At 35.7% G+C, this 24,074-nt stretch overlaps 1 protein-coding gene across 1 annotated transcript in view; it reads right to left on the bottom strand.

Annotated features, from left to right (window-relative positions):
• sema5a (sema domain, seven thrombospondin repeats (type 1 and type 1-like), transmembrane domain (TM) and short cytoplasmic domain, (semaphorin) 5A) overlaps positions 1-1,467 on the bottom strand; it is a 180,289-nt gene extending 178,822 nt beyond the window's left edge. The window contains exon 1 of the mRNA XM_067377842.1: positions 1,204-1,467. The gene's annotated coding sequence lies outside the window, so the exon portion shown is untranslated. The remainder of the gene's footprint in view (positions 1-1,203) is intronic.
• Between the last annotated feature and the right edge of the window lie 22,607 nt (positions 1,468-24,074).

The following is a 24,074-nucleotide window of genomic DNA, read 5'->3' as shown; positions in this document are numbered from 1 at the left end:
ATATATAATTATTGGTAAAATGAATGGACTTGATCAGCCGTGGTTCAATGTGGCTGTTAGTGAGACATCAGGTAAACTGGAACAAATACGCTTTATGATTGATTGTCCTTTAAATATCAGGAGACAATCAAACGTAGCAGTCATTAATACTTGCCAGTCATTAATAAAAAGGCATGAAAGAGTCTTTGTCATTCTGAAAATGTCTTCATTTTTCTTGTATCTTCATCACAGTGGAAGTGATCAAGCTTCAACATCTAACCAATCTCAATAGAAATAAATAAAAATACACCAATAAATGAGAATGGGCTTCAACTCTTAAAATATTACAGATATAAATCACCTACAAAAAAGTTTATTGTTCCTTATCCTTACACATGATTACTGCATATTGAATTACAAAAGAGATGCATTGTTGTAAAATTGCGAACAGCTTACAAGTACATACATGAGATCACATATTGTAGCCTATGAGTTACCATTGACAGCTGGATTTAGATGATTTCTACAATGCTGGTCATTTATGTATTTTCATATTAATTTAAAATATGCTTCTTTAAGTTAATATAAAAGTTTATATTTAATTTAATAGTTATAATAATGTGTCAGGTAAATTTATTGTAGAGAAGTAAGGTCCTCTCAGTTAAGGAAAATAATATTTACAGAAAAAAAAAACATTTTAAAAATTATAAAAATACAGTAAAAAGTCATTAAGAAAATGAAGAATCTGCTAATAACAACGTGCAGACTAGCAAAGCAGCTTTCTATTTACTGTCTCTGCTAACAATCATATTCATGCGATTCATGCAGATTACTGAATTAAGATGTGAGATTGTTTTATTGCTGTCAAAAGCTTGATCTCTGTCAGACTATGAACTACTCTGAGGCAGCACCACCACGCGGTAAATATGATTTCATCGACAAAAGTTCTACAAAACAGACATGAAAGCATAGCCTATATATTTTGATATCGACAATGTTTTCCTTGTTAATGTGTGAGAGAAAAATAAATAGGCTAAATAATGTTTTGACAGTTAATGTTCAGAATGAAATCTTAGGAAACATACACTTGTTCTTGTATAAGCATTACACGAGAACGACAAAAACAATATTTGTATACTGCAAATATATAAGCTTTACATTTCGTTTTCTTGCTTATTTGAACAACTGAGTCTCGTATGGAGAAAAGCATAACAGGTTACTTACCAAAAGAAGTGCCACAATATTCCTCCTTATCATGTAGGTGAGAAGAAGCAAAGAGTCAGTGAGTTCTGTGAAATGTGACGTGTAATCCCAATATCTACTGTCCGCAACAGGGAAATAGTCCGTTTGAGCGCAGCTTTCTATATGAACTCTACCTCTAACGTACGCAGAAAAGACCCAATGACTTCCACTACTTTCTCAGACGACTGTGAGAGCGCAGCGATAGAGACGTGCAGCAGAGCCGCGGAGTCTAAACTCACTGGGCAGTTTGTGTGAAGCGCTTCGGTCAGACAGCGACAGAATGAGACGCGCTGCCAGCGAGCGCCCCCGTGTCTACACTGCGAGCGACGCGACGCAACGAGCCTGTTTGCACTGCAAGAGAGCGCGTGGACAGCTTCATTGATGATAATGGGGGCGTTTTAGTTTGCGCGACATAGTTCTCTTGCAGAAAATCAGTTTTAATCAGAATTTACCGTGCGTGAAGTGGGAGTCCTAATAACTTTTTTAAAATTATTTATTTTTTATTTTAAAAATAAACAAATAAAAATAAATTATCACCCTGACAAATATTTATTTGGTTTGTAAAATATTTATTCTTATGATAAGAGGTCACGTTACATTAGTGCCAATAAAATAATTATATAAATGAGTGTTTTTTTTATAATGACCATTGACTGTACAATAGCCTATCACCTTTATTAGGCTACACGATTCCTCACCACATAAATAAACAGCCTAACATAGCCTACAGCATTTTTTTAAAGTCACTATGACATAAAAAATGACCATTCTTTTTTTTTCTGGAATATTGCAGTATTTGTTATAACTTATTTATCCATGAGCATTTTTTTTAAACTCATGTGCCCTCATAATCTTTAATCAAAATAACTTACCCTCCCTCTTGTGGCGACATGCGGGACAACCTGTCACTCACATGAGATCCATAGAGATGAGATCATGATCATATGATCATAATCCACACAATTCCCAGTGGAAGAATCAAGTCCCGCCCTACATTTTTTCTTGTTCAAGAAGCCATTTCACTCGGATATACAACACCATAGGTTAAAAAAAAGACTATGCAACTTTAATTGATCAAAAACAAACAACAAACAAACATTTTCCATTTTCCAAATTTGTTCTTTTTCTTTTAAATGTATGTACATTTTAACACTATACTTAGTGTTATATTACCGTTGTATCAAGATAACGCTAACGCTAACGTTAACGCTGCTGAGAGGGTGTTTCTAATCCAGAGTACCTCAGAGATTACGTGTTTTTGTATGCAAAACCCGGAAGCGAGTTAGCATTTTAGGACTTCCGGTTTCATCGCCCTAAAGTCTATAGTTGCTTCCCAAATGACACACTGTATACACTATGCACTTATACACTATGTACTTATGCACTATGCACTCATCCATGTAGTGCGTGAATTGTATGAGGTTATTTTGTCATTTAACAACGGAGTCCGATCCTCCCTTCCCATCTGCTACGTAATTAAAGCTGCGACAGTTGAGTGCACGAAGTGTCCAACATTCCACACTTCGTTTTTTCCGTTAATTTAGTGCATCATCCGGGTATTTAAAGTGTACTTTTTCTTTTTGGAACTTTCAGTGTGAACGCACTACTCGCACTATTTATACTTAAAAACATCATAGAATAGTGCACAAGTACGCGAATTGGGACGCACCATATAGGTTTTTTGAATGGGTTTTTGCTAAATTGCCTGAAATAAGGTCTGTGGTTAACAAAGCCTCTAAATATTTTCACATTTTGATCTATGACATAAAACACACCAGTTATAACCCGCTTGTGATTTTTAAACCTTTATTGTGTTTTAAAAACGGCGGTTGCTAACAAGTTGCTAAAAGGGGACTACTTTGGCGGGGATTTCAGACGTTATCATGACAAACAGGATATTTGGACAGCATTTCAAATAAAAAAAGTGGATAAGTATTCATACACAGCGCAGATCATAATCAGTGAGCATGTTTTTAAATAAAGTTTGAGGAAACATGGTGGTGACGACGTTGATCCGCGACCATGGTGTGCTGTAGTCCATAGCCTACTGTTAGCTTTTTATATCTGACGACTTTATTTAGGCTTCAAAATGTATAAATGCTGTGTTAACTTGTAAATATTATCTTGTTAGACAAAACGTGTAAGTGTCATAACCCTTTGTTAAACACAGAGCTTATTTTTTTGTGATTTTCCAAAAGTCTATGGGAAAAATGCATAGGCTTTCGATCGAGGGAACCTGTGCACTGCTAACTTCTGGGTTGGCTTACAAAAACACGTCATCTCTGAGGTACTCTGTTCCCCATGGAAAAAATCAAGTTCTGCCTTACATTTTTTCTTGTTTGAGAAGCCATTTCACTCGGATATACGACACCATAGGATTGCTCAAAAAACAAACAACAATCAAACAAAGATTTCCATTGCTCTCACTAATAAAAAAAATGTCAGATAGGCTACAGACCCATTTCACAGACTGTGATGACGCGTTTTAACGGTCATCAATATCGCAAATCCTGCATTTAAAAAAAAAATATATTTTCATTTTTTATTTTTTTTTTTTAAATGTACATTTTTAATACTATACTTAGTATTATATTACCGTTGCATTAAAATAAAAAACTAACGCTGCTGTGAGGGTGTTTCTAATCCAGCGTCTATGGAAGTAAAATGTAAAATGAAATCTTTCTCTCTTTTGACTGCCGTTATCAATCGCTCTCTATTTTTTTCCTCGTTTTGAAAATTATGAAATCACTATTGTGTTTTTCTTTTGCTATTTTGCTCCTTATCGCTTTAGCTTAGGAATCTGAATGCATATTTTTTAACACAATGCATGTGTTATAGGCTACTATTAGGGCCACATTTAAATATTCCAATAAACTTCAGCACATGCAGTGAAAATGGAAATCCATAGTTATTTACAGATATACATTGTAAAGGATATGATTGTACTTGCTAGGGTGCAATGCTGTTTTGGGAAAAGGCCTGTTTTTAGAATCAGAAAGTATAATGACTTGGATATAATGCCCTACTTGTAATAGAGAGTTGCTATGCAGCCAGGAAAGAATTTATAAAAAAAAAGAAAGAAAAAAAAAGAACGAATGGCTGTGCAAATATTATATGCAATGCCTACATGAAAGCAGAGTATTAAATTCCATGAATGACATAGGCCTACTGTGTCTGTTAGAAGTTCAAAATGAGTGGCAATAAAACATTTACATTTGGATAATGCACAGTGTTCTTGGAACACAAGGAGATTAAAGCCGTTATCAAGTTTAAATGTGAACTAAAACTTTAATCATGTGACAATCTTATTTGCTGTGTTCATTAGCCAGAAAACATTGCTAAAAAGCAATCAAATATTTGCCAGCCCGAAGGCAAGCGTGATGATTTGCTATTATTGCGTCCATAAAAAGGGAAGAGGCTTCTGAAGACTCACAAATCAAAGAGCATCCAGTATCGCTTGACAACTGTGTTTAACAATACATAATTCCAGATTCCTGATGAAAGCTTTGAAGACAGTCTAATGACTAAGTTGCCAGGCAACCGTCTGTTAAAGTTAAGACCCCTTCACCTGGTTATTATGTGGGTTTTTGAACATGTTTTGGCAGGGCGGCGAGCTTATCGACTACACTGAAAAAAGTTTGTAGCAGAGACAATATTACACTCAGAAATTGCTAGTAAATTTCACAAACAATTACAAAGAAAAGGCAAGTAACACACTGAATTAATCATGACATTTTGAAATAGGAAAACTGAAATAGTATTTCCCAACCTGACCTCATGGGAAAACTATGGGTTTCTATATAGAACCCTGGGGTTCTAGACTCAAATTTAAAGAACCCTTTATGCCAAAGTGGATCTATATAAGTAGTGTCTTAAATGATTGCTTAATACTTTTATTTAACAGGTTATTTCAATATTTTATATTGGTAAAGTATGTTTATAAGCTGTTTAATTCATAAAATGATAATCAAAATAAGTAAAAAATTAATACAAAATTGCTTAAATCTAAATTCGTAAAATGATGCCATGACGGGAACCCCAAAAAGTTCTTGTGGCAAGCAGGGTGGGGCCAAGAGCCGTGGGAACGGAGTGAGTCCTAATAAACGCCACCTGCGTGCCACACCGGTCTCGAGTCCCATGGAGGATCTCTGGAAGGATAAAAAGAGGAGTGGCGACAGTGTGAAAGAGGACCAAGCCTTACATTGTGTTTTATTATGTTTATATGTGGCAGTCATCTGTGAGGGGCTGCCCCTTTACTTTCATTTTGTTGTTTGTTTATTTGGTGATTAAAATTTTGTTCAGTCGCCCGTTCCCACCTCCTTCTTCTCTGAGCCTTTAAAATTGTTACAGTTCTATATGTGACCCTAGACCACAAAACCACAAGGGTCAATTTTTTGAAAGCTGAATAAATAAGCTTTCCATTGATGTTTGTTAGGATAGGACAGGACAATATTTGGCCGAGATACAACTATCTGAAAATCTGAAATCTGAGGGGGCAAAAAAAATTAAAAAATAAAATAAAATATTTAGAAAATCACCTTTAAAGTTGTCCAATGAAGTCTTAAACAATGCATAACCACTCACAATTTTTTTTTTTTTTTGTTAATATATTTACAGTAGGAATTTTACAAATTTTACAAAATATATTTACAGTAGGAATTTTTATCTTCATGGAACATGATCTTTACCAAAGACTATAGAATAACACAAGAAGCGTCACATGTATTGTTTTGAATGGGAGAAAGTGCAATGCGCAATATGGCAGAATAAGTCCCGCCTTCTAAATAAAAGCCAATCGCGATTGGTAAAGTGATTGTGTCACTGCAGCGGCCATTAGAAGCTCCAGTTCCTATAGAAACAGTCAGACGCACCCCTCCGAAATAAGACAAAAGAGACGCACACTTAGGACTGCGGATTAGCTTGATCCAGCCTGAAAAATACCATTTTTTTTTGTCTTGATTCAAGCGTTTAGAAACAAAATTTATGAGACAGTTGTTGTCAGACTTCATTGGTGAATTCAAATATGAAATTTAAGCGAAAGCTTGGCAAACAGCTTGGGAGAATTTGATGTTTCCCCATTCAAAGAAATAGGAGCTGCACTTGCATGGCCGAAAGGCGTTTCAAAGATGGCCGCCGAGTGCAACGACTTGTCTTAAAGGGACTTTGTCTTTAATTAATATCCTAATAATTTTTGGCATAAAAGAAAAATCTATAATCTTGACCCATACAATGTATTGTTGGCTATAATTACAAATATACCCGTGCGACTTATGACTGGTTTTGTGGTCCAGTGTCACATATATGAAGCACCTGTCAGAACCTTTTAAGGTTCTATATAGAACCTTATCTTCTAAAAGTGTTATAAAGTGGCAATTTCATATGAATTTCATGTGAATTGTACAAAAACATTTATTAATATTATTAGAAAAAAGTAAGCATGAAAGTCATGAACCCCTAAACATAGCCATCACTAGGGCATAAGCAAATTGTATGAAAACATACAAATGACATTGTACGAATTCATACAAATTAGCCACTAATCCATAAAATAGTTGCGAATTGCCACATCATTGTGCTGTATTTCCTTGTAAAACATACTGTAATACTTTGAAAAATCTTTTTTTTTTGTTTTTTTTTTTACAGTGTATTTGTCTGGACATGCAGCATAAAACCTCATTGCCCAAAGCGGTCACCACTTTTGCAACAGGACCATGTCAACCAGCCTTGTGCTACACAACCTCCATCCATCACCAAACAAACGTTTGCCAAGTTTGGCCCCCACTGGGAGCATTAAAACAAAAGGGAAGCATGGAGCTAAACAACTACCTCAGCAGTGATTCCATCATAACTGACAGGGGTCTCTAGGGCCACTCAGGGTACCATGAAGGAGGATGTCAAGCTGCCCAACTAAGTCCATCAGACATTATTCACCTCTGCGTACCTGCACGCAGCTCGCTGGGGCGTAGTGAATAGTCCCTCGGTCAGGTGATTTCCCCGGCTTTATTCTTGCTTGGGCAGGCTGGAAGTGAGCCTGGTGTATTGGAACTACTGACCCCTGAATAAAGAAGGAAGTTTCTAGCTGGAGTGGATTTTGTGGAATGATGCTCAGAGAATAAAAATGGATGAAGAGATGTAATGAAATGCACTTGGGTATCTGTTTCTCTCTTGCTATCTCTGTCACCCCCCTCCCCCCCTTTTTTTCAAAGTCTAGTCAGTTGCAGACTGTATTTGTCACTGTCCAGCTTGTTTCAGACAAGATGTATAGGATTAGGACATTTTTATTCTAAGAATATGACTGTGAAGTTAGTAATCTGAGCGATATCAAGGTACACAGAGTCAAGTTCACCTTCAGCTTTAAAACCAATTTAGGTGCGCAAAATGAAAATGAGCTTTTTAACTGGCTATACAAGTATTAAAAGTCAGTTCACACTGAAATAAAGCTGAGGCTCGAATTTCCAGGGATATTAACAGTGATTAAATTACATTATTTTAGCTCAACGTGAGGCCCATAAAACAAATGCTCATTGGATTCCATAAAGGAACACTATAGAAGACAGAACCAATATATTACATTAAGTGAATTTTTACTCACATCAGATGCTTTTTTTTCCTCATGAGGAGAGCGGGGAGATGTGGAGATCTCATGTTTCAGGGGAACTTCCCTGCCCTCCATGATACACTGAGGCCTTTCAGTGGAGGTTAAAATGCCACAGCCCACAGTCACAACCTTCTCACCTCAAACCCAAATAGACCAAAGGCTAAAGCTTGCCATTATAAGAATTACAAGTCATCCGCTTGTGCACTAAGCAATTTAAGATAATGACAACTCAGATTTGTATATTCTGTATGGAACTTTCCACTAGTATAAAATAGATATTTTATTGATATAAAAACGGGTTAAAAACTGATTTGCAAAAAGTGCCTAAATTGTCTAAGTAAGTTTATTAAATAGATAAAACATATGAAATTTGAAGGATGATAAAACATATGAAGTAAAACAAGGATGGATTTCCATCTGCTTTTCAACAGAGTTTAGCCTAAAATAAACTTTTACTCAAATTGTTAGTTTGGAACCAAATGTGGTTTTGTCATTGATAAAATATTTATGCTAAATTTTACTGTATCTTGGGTTACAGAATTTAATTGTTAAAGGTGCAATGTGTAAAATTTGGGAGAATCTATTGACAGAAATGCAATATTATATACATAAAGACCTTACATAATGAACCATTATGTTTTTATTACCTGGCTTAGAATGAGCCATTTATATCTCCACACCGCGGGTCCCCCCTCCGTGTCAAGTCGTCATTTTGCGCCGGCATGTTTCTACAGCAGCCCTAAACGGACAAACACTTTACATAGCATGTTTTGTCACTATGTTGTTGTTCTTCTAAATCATTCATGTTTTTAGAGGCAGCTTGCATCATCTCTACGTTGAATATTCACAAAGAAGAAGTAGTAGTAGTAGTTGTCTGGTTTATTAGAAAAAGAGACCGTTCTTTGTGGCCATTTGGAAATATGTTTTAAAATATACTTGAAAACATATATACACATATATATATATATATATATATATATATTTGCCTTATGGGTTTACACAAAATACTAACTTATTTAATAAATACAAAAGCACACATTGTATAGCATCTAGCTTCTTGATAGAATTTGAGTCAACAGATGATACACTGTTAATAAACAGTGACCAAAGATTTGTTATTTAACTAAAGAGCTTATTTCCAGATGCCCTCAGGGACTCCTTCCTAAACCAGCACATTCATTATTATCATTACAGTGTGTTTGATCATGCTGTCGTGGTGTTCGCTAATCGAAATGTTGCAATTAAGTTGAGCTTCAAATCATGATTCGCCCACCTCAGTGCAGGTAAACATCCATCATCTCTCACTCCCACAGAAGAGGCCACTGCATCTTAACAAGCTGCCCAAAAACTCTCACATGAAAACAGTTTGTTGACGAGCAAGTTTACATTGGGGTAATTGGTTTCAGGCATACACCAGACAAGTTAATTAATTTTAATTACTCACGGTGAACGGCAGAGGTCAGGCAAAAAGAGCAGACAGGGTGGGAAGAAGTTTAGTTTGCCACCAAGTTGTTCACTTAGGGAAAAAAACAAACACAAACTTTGTTGAGACAAGAGGGTGGGTTGTTGCAGCTACTAATCTTCTCTCGGTGTCTGCCTCACATTTTCAAAGCTTGTCATAATATTTACAGCACATCATGATTTGGGTCCATTGAAACATTTCTCTATAATACAATACATGACAATAAAATGTATTAAAAACCCTCTTTTCATACTTATCTGATGTTATGATGTTACATATAATAAAGATTACTTCATAGAAAACTGCAAAAGAGGCAAATTAGAATTACAATGTTTTTAATGAAAGACCGAGAAGACTCCAACAAGATGTACAAATGAAAAAGATCATGATATACCGCCCTTTGTTAGACCAGAAAGATCATTATAATTACTTACATGGTCTACTTACTTTCTAGAAATTGGATTGTGTGGAAGATGGCAAGCCAGTTTCAGCATTGAGTGTAATTTCATGCAGTGCAGTGAGAGCAAAAGAGCAGTGATAAAGCACACAGATATGGGTTTGTGACATCTCAGTAAAATCTCATGCTTCGGCAGAAAGGACACTTTTATAGGTTGAACAATAAAGGCAGGTGCTTTAAAGTCAACTTGAAATGTGTTCACAACCCATTTTACTGAGCCAATCTGACATATTCAATAAGGGGAAAAGTAAGAGAAGACTTAATTTTACCCATCATTGATTGGATGTGAAAAATAGGTGTTACTTAGTATGGCACCAGTTGGAGTGGAGGAGTTAGAGGTCTTGCTCTTGGTGGTATCCTCAAATTATATGAGGATAAATTAATATAAATAAAAAAAAAATAAGTGCCGTTCTCAAAGAAGGCGTTATTGCATTCCGCTGCGCTTCTTTTCTACTATTTTTATATGTAAACATGCGCTAAATGGATGTGTTTGACAGTTGTGCTCACATCTCACATCTTTTGCTGTGTGGCGTTTAAGTTAAATGTTGAAAAAACAGATCTGTACCCACCTTATTTTTAATGTAATAGCGTGTATGGCCATTTGTAAACTGAATGTGTAAATTGAATTTTTATACGTAAAATGTCCCCTTAAAATTCCCTTTTATATTGTTTTCGAACATAATTATGTGTCTGCAGTGTATGTACACAGCATGTGTTTACATGCTCTTCCCTCTCTTTCTTTACTTTCTTTATTCTGTATAATCTTTGCTTAGTTTAGTTGTATGTAGCATACCTGTAGTTTCATTTGTTAAACCATTATATCCACACTTGATTGTTTGTGTTTGATTTTGCAACAATGCTACTGTGTACAGTAGGAAAAAGTTATTTGTTCTTGGCCAGGAAGATACTGTCACAGTCACCAGTGATTGCCACCAGAGGGCACTCCACCCTGGAGTATTGTTATTCTTGCACTGACTTAATTTCCCATTGTTCATTGCCCAGTCTAATTATCCATTGTTTACAACTATGTCTCATTAACCTCGTTACCTCTGCCTATATAAAGCCTGTTTTTTCTTGCATGTGTTAGAACGGCATCTCTGAGCCTTTGTATCAAGGTTCTCCTGTGTCTTGGTTTTTGTTTTCTTTGCCTGGATTCTGGACTTTGTCACTGTTTGGACTGTTTACTTTTACTGCAACTTTTGCCTGTTTTTGACTATGATTGTAGATTACCCTTACAATAAATACTGCGTTTGGATCCCCAGCCTTCAAGTCTCGGAGAAGTTCGTAACGGAAGACTTGGCCCACAATGGATCCAGCAGTAGACCTCATTCGGCTCCGTCAAGGTAAAGGACCGCTCAAGGACCACACCAAAGATTTCTTGAATCTTGCCATACTGCCATGGCTGCCATACCAGAGTCTACAACCAACATGGCCGTCACACTAAAACCTCCAGCCAACATGGCTGCCACGCCAGAACATCTAGTCGTCATGGATGCTATGTTAGTCTCCAGCCATCACAGTTGCTGTAACGGACACCACGTCAGTGTTCCCGGTTGTCAGGAATGTTGCGAATGAAGCCATTAAGGTGGCCCCTAGGCATTTGAGACTGTTATCTAACTTGGAGGACACTCCTCTGACGTCAGTGCGAGCGGCCGGCATCACCGCGGTAATGTCAAGCCTGGGGGTCTCAGAGGTGGTCCCGCTCTCAACTGTTCTCCCTGTTATGGCAATGGCCATTTTTTTTGTCTGAGCCACACACTGCTCTCCCGCCCATGAGTCCACTATAGAACCCACTCCAGCCCATAAGTCCAGTCCAGAGCCTGCTTCAGACCATGAGTCTGTCCTAGAGCCCAGTCCTGTGTTGGTTCCAGCCTGTGAGTTTCCTGTTTGCCTTGATGCGTCAACGGAGGTTGTTCCTGAACTTCCTGTCTGCCTCGACGTAACCGCAGAGGACATATCTGAACTTCCTGTCTGTATCGACACGACCGCATAGGTTGTACATGAACTTCCTGTCTGCCTTGATGTGACCGCAGAGTTCTTGAAACTTGAAACCAGTAATGTACATGGAGGACACCCTCAAGTAACCTGCCTGTTTAGACATGGCCTCTGTGGGCAACGTTAACCTCTCTGTGCTTTTGTGTTTCAGTCTTGCCTGATCAGCTGTGTTCTCTAGTTCTGCCCTGGGGGTCTTCGGCTCCACCTTGGTGATCCTGCCCTGCACAGTATTGCGTAATGTGTTGCATGTGATTCTCTCGTGTCATGGTTTTTAGATTCTTTTGCCTGTTTCCTGGACTTTCAAACTGAATTGGACCGTCATTGTTTGGACTGTTTACCTGTGTGTCGACTTTTGCCTGTTTTATGATTGTGGATTGCCTTTACAATAAATACTGTTTTAATAAATTTGGATTTTCAGCCTTTGAGTCTCAGAGCAGTTCATAACAGATACTTTATTTCCTAGAATCTAAACAGATTACGCTGTCTGTTCTAGGGATGGGACGAAATATTGTTTGACAAAATATCGCGATACAAAACGTGACTAAACGCATCGAGGTCGAAAAAAATGGATCGCGAAATAAAGATAGATGGCACTGCTGCATGATTTGCGTAGTATATAAATAATTTAGTGTATTATATTTGTGTGTATGTATATGGGGCAGACATACAGTCTATGGTGGCAGGGTAAAAAAAACTAAATGGAAAAAAAAAAAAATCCGGGGAACGGTGCGGTACGTCGTAACGTCGAGACGTATTAGCATTAGCACCAACTCCCTTGCCCCCAAACAGCCGACCATGGAGTCAAATGAGGTCGAAATTGAGGACGCTCCGCCTGGATAGTACAAGTCATATGTCTGGCAGTATTTTGGCTTTCTCATTATAAAAGACAAAGACGGCAATAGAGTAACTGACAAGACTAAGACTGTGTGTAAGCTATGCCATGCTGTCATTCCGTACACCACATCCAACACATCAAACATGAACCACCACCTTCAACGTCATCATAAAAATGTGAAGACGGCCCCAGAGAAAACGAGCCTACCGAAGGGACAGCTGACCATGAAACAAGCGCTGACACCAACTCTACCTCCGTCAAGTCCATGTGCAAAACAGATAACCAGGCTCATTGGCGAATTCATAGCGGACTATATGGCTCCATTTAACATGGTAGTGAAACAAAAATAAATAAGTTGTTGTTATACAGTAATATTTTCTTCTTTTTCTTTTTCTTTTTAGATATCGTATCGTGACGTATCATATCGTGACCCTGGCATATCGAGGTGCATCGTATCGTGAGTTTAAGTGTATCGTCCCATCCCTAGTCTGTTCAGTGGATGAACGAATTAAAAAAAAAAATCATATTTATTCTGCTACAGTCAATTCTGAAACTAATCCCAGTATTTATAATTCATTGTAATTTTACTTGCTTACGTTTAATGTTTTGATTCACCTTGTCAGTGGTTGGATTGGTTCATGGCTTATAACGCTTTAACAAACTTTTTTTTTTTTTTTTTTCAAACCCCTTTGGGGGAAACTTTTGGAACCTGCTGGAAAAAGTGGGCGGGTACTATTGCACTCTATATGAAACAGTCTCACACATTCACAGAAAATGGCTTACTTCTGTGTTGCATTTTTTTTTTTTTTTTTTTTCATTCCACTGCCCTGCATTTCCCTTTTTTAAAATGCAAAAATGTGTTCTGTGTGAATGGAAGCTAAGAAAGTAAATAGGGTACATTTTGATTTCATATGGTGGAGAATTACAATGACGTGTACGTTACACCGGCATGACACAGTCATTGAATCATTCACTGAACCGATTTGCTTAAAAGCGTGATTCATCCAGCTATTTAAGCACAATTACTGTGATCATGGAATGATTTTTATTGGAACTATTTTCATTGGCACAGCAAAAAGGGACTATGTAACTGTTGTGTCTAAAATTTAAGTTACTTTAACTTGTTTGAGCTGCTGAACAAAAGCAATATCGCATTTGCAATCATGCTGTTGATCATATAGAATTCACAAATATCAATGATTTAAATGAATATAATTGATGTATTTTAGCAAAGAAACATTCAACTAATTCAAATACTAGATGAAAAATAACAGATTGATCCCTATAATGTCTAGCACTACTAGTGCAGTGATCTGTTTCACAAGAAAGAACAGGTTTTTCCCAAATCATGACTATTATCTAGGATCAGAGGATTTGTGTCAACACAGCCATTCTATCCTGTGGCCTGTCAGCTGTGAAGCATGGGATTGAATTTAGTTTGTAATCGAACAAATCATATTGTCTCAGTCCAGTGAGAGAGATAAGAGTCATAATGTTGCCTTTTCATGCAATTGAAGAATCTGTTCCACAAAGTGATTTTCAAAGAAGAAAAAGTTGAAGTTTTTCCGCTTTAGTTGGTTTTCTCTATGCTTTGTTAGAGCATTGTAATGGAGTCTGTTTGTGAGGAAACAGCTACCTCAGAAAGAATGAAATGAAGTAAATATGCTATATCCTGACCTTTTATGAAACGTTTTGGGACAAAACAACTTCTTGCTTTACAAGTGAAGTGAATCCTGGCTATCAAATTAGACAAGTGAGACGCAGTTGCTAGTCAAACTTGACTTGTTTCTCAGGAGCGTTTTCAATGTGTAACTCCATCAGGAATTTTAATTAAACTGCTGCGTAATCTCAGACGTCCATTTTTCTTTCCTTCTCACACACATTTTGCACTCATTCTCTGAATGCTGTTGAATGAACACAACCACATTATCACTTAATTAATTTCTATCAGCCATGCCACAATGGCTTCTAGAGCAAAAACAGCATCTTTCAAAATGACAACAAGCAAGAATCTCTTTTGTTTTTATGGAGGGCTGTTGCATTCTCATTTTCATAGACCTTTCATTTGAAGCCTTGTGACATTAAGAAAGCTGACAGTCACAATGGATATTAGGTGAAGTAGTCATCTTGAAAAATAATGGTTATGGCACAGAACTAAATTGTTTTCCTTTGTGCAAAATATTCCGGTTAATGTCTATATTCTATTATTACTTTTTTAAATATATTATTCCTATATATCACGCACAAATTTCATTACATGACAATTTAAAGAAATAAGATCACACAGAACCTCTGTTGCAAAATGAGAGCTGTGAGAGGGAGAAAATGTGAAAGAGGGAGAGAGAGAGACAATGGTAGCCGCTGACCACAGAGAGTGATTGCTAGACCAGCCAGCACAAATTTCCTCTGCCCTCAGCCATCAATAATCAGACACAATGTTAGGAAAAATGACTAATGTTTATCTCTTGCATTACCTAGGGAACTCAGCATGGGCACCCGCCAACCAAACCAACCGAATAAGAAAGCATCTTCCAATTGTTTACTTCATATTGAAATGAAAAGTAAAATAGGAGCAGATTATCTGTACAGAAATTGTAACATAGTAACACCATTTTTTAATGATAATTTTTTTTTTTAATCAGGATTGTACTGTTATAAAAAGCTAAATAAATGAATAAATAATTTATATTTTTGCTTTTCATAACAGTAATATATATTCACAATTGAAGATCATTAACGAAACCATAACAACCAATAATTAACTATTATTAATAATAAGAACACAGGCAAAACAGTGACTAAAACCATGACTAGAAATTTAACAGAACAAGACAATTAAACTAAACATGACACAACTGTGATATATATATATATATATATATATATATATATATATATATATATATATATATAGTGAGATTAAAGACATGATATTTCAAAAGCTTGAATTTCAGATAAATGCTGTTCTTTTGAACTTTCTATTCAATAAATGAATACAACTTTTATACAAAGTTTATACAACTGTTTTCAACATTGATAATAATAATAATAAATGTTACTTGAGCAGCAAATCAGCATATTACAATGATTTCTGAACAATCGTGACACTGGAGTGATGCAGAAAATTCAGCTTTGCCAACACAGAAATAAATAGCATTTTAAAATATATTACAATAGAAAACAGTTATTTTAAATTGTAAAAATATTTCACAATATTACTGTTTTTCGCTGTATTTTGGATCAAATAAATGAAGCCATGGTGAGCAGATAAAACTTCTTTTAAAAACATTACAAAATCTTACCATCCAAAAACTTATGACCGGTATAGTGTATGTAAATATATGTATGTATATATATATATATATATATATATATATATATATATATATATATAATGTATGAGAGAGAGAGAGAGAAAGAGGTGATCAATATGATATTATCAATATGATTCATGACAACCTATATTTTTACATTAACACATCAAAATGATTAGTTTATATATATAACTTTTTATCAAGCTTGTATGTTCAGGTTTTTGCATCTGATGTCTTCATATATATATATATATATATATATATATATATATATATATATATATATATATATATATATATATATATATATATATATATATATACAGCTATGGAAAAAATTAAGAGACCACTCCAAGTTCAGAAATCAATGTTAAGTGGTCTCTTAATTTTTTCCATAGCTGTATATATATATATATATATATATATATATATATATATATATATATATATATTTTATTTGATGTCCATGTTTGGATTCAGTGAGCAGCATTTTATCCTACTGTGTCTATATTACACATTCTACAGCAACATAATTCTATATATTACAATAACAATAATTAATTTCTTTGGAAAATAATTATATATCAAATATTTGCTATACTATTTATTACAACTTACTAAAAAAGTCAAAAATACTAAATATTTTAGTATTACTATTATTTTAGTAAATAAAATAATTAGATTAATAATTATTTTAGATGATAAACTAGCACAAAATTGCACATGTAGGAGACACATGCAATAAATGTGCTGTGCTTGTATCTTGCAACAGTGGTGAAAAGCGTTTTATATTTCATATTTACATGAAATTTGATGTGCCTGTCCAAACATTCAATATACTGGACATTAAATATTATATAGTTCCATTTTTCATACCTAAACATTAGTTGTACTTTATTTTACATTACGTGCACTTACATTGTACTTGCCCAATAAAGTATTGGTTAATATAAGGTTAATATAAGGTAACTACATGGGTCAAGGTTAGGTTTAGGGGAAGGTTCAGAGTAAGTATTTAGTTATTACCCAGTTATTACTTTAATAAGTACATAGTATATGTACATGGGGAACAGGACTGTAAAATAAAATGCTTCCTAAACATTTTTCGCTTGTAAAGATTTCCATCTCGGACTGGGGAAGTTATAATTCCAACAACAAATAAGTGCTGTGTCAAGCGTTGTAGGTAATCGTGTGGAGTATAGTATCTTTATAGCTTTCTCTCATCAGCACTGCTGCCAAGGTTCAGATCAAACACTTCTAATAGCTCGGCCTCGATCAGAAGTTGTGCAAAGAGACTGTGTGTAAATGAACTGTGATAACACCCTCTATCACAGATGGTTTCTGCAATGGAGCAGACCATATATGCAGCCTGGAGGCTGAAACTGAATTCTCCAGAGCAACAGTTCTGGCCATAAAAATATCTTCTGAACATGGCTAATGGGAGTCTGTCTGACTGAACATAACCTCTGCCAGACTCAGAGAATGAGCTTTTAACATCTCACACCTGGCACCTTTAAGTACAGGCAGATGGGTATTGCAGTTCAATTAAAATGGAAATCTTGTTCAATTAATGTGGTGGAACAAAGGATTTTCCGGCGGTAACAAGAAACTGGGGGCTGCTGATTATCTGAGGCTTGTTGATGAGCCAGACAATGGATTAACATGGCACGCATTCACAGACGCAAAGACAGGCAGACACGCTCATACATGCACGCAACGTTCGTGCTCGAGCGCCGAGCAGCTCTGAAATGTTTACACGAACAAATCAGATGATAAGCCTCAAATATCACGTGTCGGGTTAGAGCTTACAACAACTGTGACAGTCTTCACAATAACAGCAAAAGAAAAATCAAACTGATTATTTAAATTTTAAAATATTTTTCATTGTTCAAATTATTATTTCTAAAGATCAAAGGATTAGTTCACTTTCAAATGAAAACTCACCCTCAAGCCATCCTAGGTATATATGTCTTTCTTCTTTCTGATGAACACAATCGGAAAAATATTAATAAATATCCTGACACATCCAAGCTTTATAATGGCAATGAACGGGATCAACGAGTATGAGCTGACGAAACATACTCCACACGGCTTCGGGGGTTAATAAAGGCCTTCTGAAGCGAAGCGATGCGTTTGTGTAAAAAAATCCATACACTGTAAAAATTTACCGTGATTTTAACAGTAAAAGACTGTAAAAATGCTGCGGTGAAAAACAATTGGTTTATGGAAAGTTTTCGTACTATATACGGTGAATAACTGTAATAGATCTAACGGTACATTTAATGTAATTTTACGGTAAAATACCGTTAAATTCACAGTTTTTGAACATGAAAAATAACAATTCATTATAAAATTTACAGTGAAAAACCGTAAATTGACATTCCCACAATTCCCTGCGTGACACTTCACATTTGATATATTTTTGTTGAAATAGCTCTGTTTCTTCTTAGTTTTTCTCATTTTTTTCTAATCAGTTATGTACATTAGGGTTTTATGTTACATTTAATGTTGTTAAATTAATGTTTATTGCATTTTTAAAATTTCATGCATGTTACCATGATGGTGTTTAGTGTGTGTGTGAATGACACTGTGTGCACCTTCTATATGTTAGTTTTGTCTTCCTCAGCTTGTGGAAAAGCTGCTTGTGATGAACTTTGATCATGTGACTCTTATCACCACTGTGTTTGGTGACTGTCAGTGTATTATAAAGATACAAAACAGATATTAGTACATCATTAGGTTGGTAAATTAACATTATATCAGTTAATGAAATATGTTATTTTACCGTATATTTTACTGGGATTTGTTTTTAGAGTGTACTGAAATCCAATGTTAAATATACATATTTAAAATGTAAAATTCACATGTAACTCCGTAAGTATGTTTACGGTTTGATGTCATTTTTACAGTATTGTTCTGGTAACTACAGCTGCCGGTATTTTTCCATAGAAACAACGGGATTTTTTTTGTTGTTTTTTTTTATTAAAGATGCAGTATGTAAGAATGACAGCTAGAGGTTGAAATGGGTACTGCAGCTCAAATTTAAAATATTGTTTGCCCCTCCTCCTCAGACTCGACGCTTTGTTTGAGGACACGCAACAGGAGCGAGCTCACTTGACATTGGAAGACTTACACAATGTATGATAATTAGTTGATTTATTGATTTATGATGAGTTGATATTGCGTTTTAATATACTCCCTGTCATAGAGATTTTTAGATGGATGCTGAGGCTTTTGAAGTCGGGTAGAAACTGCGATCTCTGACCCAGTTTGTTCACTGGCTTCCATGGCTGCAATTCGCTGCATGTGTTTTCCTGGCAACCCAGGGTGGCGAAATACTATTGGGTAAATTGGCAACATGTGGTCTTGCACAGAACAAAACAAAAACAGACATTCCATCACAGAACGCACATTTCAAAGTAAAATAACTGGCTGTAGCATTGGTTTTCAGAGAAACGAGTATGTGAACTCAGCATGTTTCCTAAATATCTACAAACATATTATGGTATTTTTATGCTTTAGTATAATCAAAAACGTATATACAGCAAAAAACCGCCAAACCATGTTCCGTATTCAAATAACGAAAAAAACGAACTGGCGTCGCGTCAGTTAATCTTATTCCGTAAACTGAATAGGGAAGGCGTAGGACATAGCGTAAGTTTTGAACTGCAAGAGTTTTACACTTTCTTTGTACGTTGAATACGGAAGGCGGTCTGGCAAAAGCTAGATATTTTACTTCATAACTTGTTAAATATGGATATTCTTCAGCTCATACTCGTCGATCCCGCTCACTGCCATTATAAAGCTCGGATGCGTCAGGATATTTATTAATATAACTCCAATTGTGTTCATCAGAAAGAAAAACTCATATACACCTAGGATGGCTTGAGGGTGAGTAAAGCTTGGAGTAATTTTCATTTTAAAGTAAACTAATCATTTAAGTTTAAAGTTTTTTTTTTTTTTTTTTTTAATGCCATGTCAGCTTCTTTGGCTATTTTAAATACAATATTTAAGACTCATTGTTTTCTAAAAACCTTTTTAATTTTTAAGATTTTTATGTCATTTTTAAGTAATTATTAAGTTATTACTTTTCAATTTATTGTTAAAAATGTTCAATGTAGACTTGACAGTCATTGTTAAGTCAAAACCAAAAACTAGCAAATCAAAACAACCTATAAATAACTAATTAACTAAATTTACTTTTTAATTTAATATTTCTAAAGTTGCATATGAATATATCAGTCATATTTGGGTTAGAACAAAAAATACATAAAAAAATAAATAATTAAAAATAATACATATAAGTAGTAAATATATAAATAAACACATACACACATACATTTTAAATTTATTATTCCTAAAGTTGTTCCATATTACAATTGACAGTCACTGTTGAGTGACTGTCTGTTCGACTTTAAATAAGATCTGCGTTGCATTTGTGGTTTGGCCTTCAGGTTTGCCTAAATCTGAACTTTTAGAGATAAAGAATTATTTATTAGTGGCTTTGTGCTGCAACTCATTAAGGAAGTCAATTTAAAAGAGTATGATATCACCACAAGTCTGCGCCATAAGTTGCTGGAATGACAATTTTCCATTTGTGAAAACCCTCCCTATTAATTTATGTTAAAATATTGACTCAACACAACAATAAATCACTGTTGCAGCAGGAACATTTTGCCATTGCACTGTTGTCTGTCTAATACTTTAGGTGCCCCTGACCTTGAGTGACTTTGTTGTTCTGTTTTGAATGCATAATTTAAAAAATAAAAATAAAAAGACAAGATTAATCATGTCAGTACTTATGAAGTAAACCTGGCTGGCAGGACATTTAAGACAGTGAGCCAGCAGTTTTGGAGGATCTCTGGCACAAAACTTGTCATCTGCTGAGAGTGAAAGCTGCAGTGCAGCCAGTTTTCATGCCTGTCATCCGTTAACCAACCTCAGTTATTTTTTTATTTAAGTTATTTTGTTATCAACACAGAAATCGCCCACAGTACGTGACACTGTATGTCAGCTTAAATCATAAGAGGGCACCAAAGAAATTTTGAGCAAAATTTGAGCCTGAAAATCATCCTTTCTCTCTCTCTCTCTCTCTCTCTCTCTCTCTCTAAATAATCTTACAGGTCTCCATACAGCAGGCAGCGCTCACCCACAGCACATCTTGCTTGAAATGAATCATAATTAAAAACTACAGAGAGTCTCATAAAGCCTTTGTCCTCACAGAAAAAAGAAAAAACATCAAGACAAAGCAACCTTTCCTTTTCATGCTAATTACAATGTGTAACATTGACAAACTCAGAAAAGAATTAGAGTTGGATCCAAATGCAGTGTGTTTAATAAATCAAGATAAACGTACAAAATAAACGCAAAAAACACTAGATAACTAAGGAACAGAATTGAGGACACCAACGATACATTCATACAAGACCTAACAATGAACACAGGAAACACTGGGATTTAAATACACAAATCGTAATTACACTGTAAAAAATTACCGTGATTTTAACAGTAAAAGACTAAAAATGCTGCGGTGAAAAACTGTCAATTGGTTTACAGAAAGTTTCCGTACTATATACGGTGAATAACTGTAATAGATCTAATGGTACATTTAATGTAATTTTATGGTAAAATACCGTTAAATACACAGTTTTTGGACGTGAAAGATAACAATTCATTGTAAAATTTACAGTGAAAAAACGTAAATTGACATTCCCACAATTCCCTGCGTGACACTTCACATTTTATATATTTTTGTTGAAATAGCTCTGTTTCTTCTTAGTTTTTCTCATTTTTTTCTAATCAGTTATGTACATTAGGGTTTTATGTTACATTTAATGTTGTTAAATTAATGTTTATTGCATTTTTAAAATTTCATGCATGTTACCATGATGGTGTTTAGTGTGTGTGTGAATGACACTGTGTGCACCTTCTATATATTAGTATTGTCCTCCTCAGCTTGTGGAAAATCTGCTTGTGATGAACTTTGATTCATCATGTGACTCTTATCACCACTGTGCTTGGTGACTGTCAGTGTATTATAAAGGTACAAAACTGATATTAGTACTTCATTAGATTGGTAAATTAACATTATATCAGTTAATGAAATACGTTATTTTACCGTAAATCTAACAGATTTTTTTTTACGTTGCTACTGTATTTTTTACTGTAAAGTTCTGGCAACCACAGCTGCCAGTTTTTTACCGTAAATTTTTTTTTACAGTGTAGCAACACCTGGGAACAATCAGAGAACAATCAACAAGAAAACTACAAACTGACTATAACTGTGTCCCAAATTGCCCCCTATATCCTTAAATAGGGTACAATTTGAGGGGACAGCAATTTGTTGTGGTGTCCGAAACCATAGTGGATCTATTCAATCCCACAATGCACCGCAAGAACAAGTGTACAACAGATGTACGGTGCGTTCCAAACGGGATATATCGCCCTCTGAAGGGCACTTCGGAGTGAAAACAATCATGGCCACCATATTTAAGGGTCGTTCCAAACCGAAGTGCTTAAAACTGGCCACTTCAAAGGGCCCTTGGGAATGAAGGATTTCGAAGGGTACAACAGATGGACACTTCGGGCCCCCATGATCCTTTGCACAGGGAAGTTCTTTGATGTCACAGAATGGGTATAGGAGGTTAGGAAATCGATTTTACCTATAAATGTATGTATAGTATTTTTCTATGCTACTGTAATATTTACGAGTTAGATTTGCTACATTATTATGGTCAAGACGACATTGTACTTCAACAAAAATACTTTACAGCTCCCTTTATCAGTCCATTAAAATGTTTCAAATACATAGACACAATATACATTATGGTGCGATAAACCAAAAATAAAAAAAATATATAAACTAATGTAAACAAAGGGCGCAGCTTGCACAATCTACTCCTTCTTGATTGTCTTGTTAAAATGACGCAGAAGTGCGTTCCAAAAAAAGTGTTTTTTGACCCCTACACCCTTCATCCCTTCGAAGCTCCCACTCCGGAGGGTAAACCCTTTGAAGGGATTTGGTCTTAGGGATGAGCCCATCCGGATGGAATGCAGGGGTATTGTGTCAGAGAATACCCATAATGCACTGTGAGGGTCATGACGAATTAATTCCTGTGTCCTGCCAGAAGATGGCGTGTGAAATTGAATCACCCACCCACCCATCCATCCATCCATTTTCCAAACCACTGGTCCAATGTGGGTAATATCATACAGGTACAAACTTTTTTAATTGATTATTAAATTGTTAAATTACGGTTTATACATGCTAGTTTCCATGACACAGATCAAGATCAATATTTTCATCACTACTGGAGCTGCCAGTTTGTTATTAAACGTCAAGCACAAACTATGCAAAACTAGCAGTCCTTCCTGCACACTCTTTGACTGAATTTGCTCACTCTATTTCATTCACTTCTTCAAGTGGACTATACTATACACACACACACACACACACATATATGATGATGATATATGAAAATATAAAAAATGTATATTATATGTTTTGGGACGCCTGCCTTAACGTACACATGAACTTTAATGACATCCCATTCTTAATCCGTAGGGTTTAATATGGAGTTGGCCCACCCTTTGCAGCTATTACAGCCTCAACTCTTCTGGGAAGGCTTTCCACAAGGTTTAAGAGTGTGTTTATGGGAATTTTTGACCATTGTTCAAGAAGCGCATTTGTGAGGTCAGGCAGTGATTTTGGCGAGAGGGCATGGCTCGCAGTCTCCGCTCTAATTCATCCCAAAGGTGTTCTATCGGGTTGAGGTCAGGACTCTGTGCAGACCAGTCAAGTTCTTCCACACCAAACTTGCTCATCCATGTCTTTATGGACCTTGTGTTGTGCACTGGTGCGCAGTCATGTTGGAACAGGAAGGGGCCATCCCCAAACTGTTCCCACAAATTTGGGAGCATGAAATTGTCCAAAATGTCTTGGTAGGCTGAAACATTCATTAACCCTTTCGCACATAAGTTTAAAATATTCTGGCTGACGCCCAAGTGTGAGTTTTTTTAAGGCGACCGTTATTTAGAACGTATCACTTTATGGTTTCCATGGTGACGCGTCATCGCTTGTTACGTGACACTGCAGCGCTGTATGACTGATGATCTGCTTATTTCATTTTTCCTTTTTTATTAAAAATATTCACAAATTTGTTAACTATAGCATGAAATACCTGATATTCTGA

Source organism: Chanodichthys erythropterus, chromosome 23 (assembly GCF_024489055.1).
Source record: "Chanodichthys erythropterus isolate Z2021 chromosome 23, ASM2448905v1, whole genome shotgun sequence".
Classification (NCBI taxonomy): Eukaryota; Metazoa; Chordata; class Actinopteri; order Cypriniformes; family Xenocyprididae; genus Chanodichthys; species Chanodichthys erythropterus.
Note: the sequence above shows the minus strand (reverse complement) of the source record. Positions and strands in the feature narration are given on the sequence as shown.